We start from the raw sequence: 336 nt of genomic DNA on the forward strand, positions 1-336 counted from the left end.
ACCATCAGAAGATTTATAATAGTATCCAGTTCATCTCAAATATAAAACAACATAAATCAAATGTTTGATTTTATCAAAACAAAAAAAAAAATCTTGGTTGTAATTAGCCAGGTACCTACCTAATATTAATTTTTTAGATTTAGTGATTTAGTTAATTAGGAATTTCATGTATTGAGTATTAAGGATTTTTAAAGATCTTTAATAATATAGAAATTTAATAAATACCTACCTATTACAATAATCTTAACAGAAAAATAAGGATATCCTATAATTTTTTTGTGGCTTGAATATGTGTAGATATTTTATACCTACAAAATCCTGGGGTAGTGGGGTAAA

Source organism: Acyrthosiphon pisum, chromosome A2 (assembly GCF_005508785.2).
Source record: "Acyrthosiphon pisum isolate AL4f chromosome A2, pea_aphid_22Mar2018_4r6ur, whole genome shotgun sequence".
Taxonomy (NCBI): Eukaryota; Metazoa; Arthropoda; class Insecta; order Hemiptera; family Aphididae; genus Acyrthosiphon; species Acyrthosiphon pisum.